Source organism: Solanum tuberosum, unplaced genomic scaffold, assembly GCF_000226075.1.
Source record: "Solanum tuberosum cultivar DM 1-3 516 R44 unplaced genomic scaffold, SolTub_3.0 scf00660, whole genome shotgun sequence".
Classification (NCBI taxonomy): Eukaryota; Viridiplantae; Streptophyta; class Magnoliopsida; order Solanales; family Solanaceae; genus Solanum; species Solanum tuberosum.
Window position 1 is genome coordinate 197,019 of NW_006239567.1, and position 212 is coordinate 197,230.

A 212-nucleotide genomic window follows, 5' to 3' on the forward strand; every position below is an offset into this window, starting at 1 on the left:
TTTTATGGGCGGTCACTTCATTATTCACTTAAGTGTGGCTTAGGGTGACTTGAGGTAGAGGCTTAAAGGGTAATGAAAGAATTACTTTGCTATATTGTTTAAGTATTATACGCTTGTGTTAATTGAGTTGTAAATGATGTGAATATGGTCTTATTTGTAAATGGTGACTTGAAATGTGGGTTTATGCTTGTGGTTGTAAAGGTTTGTTAAAG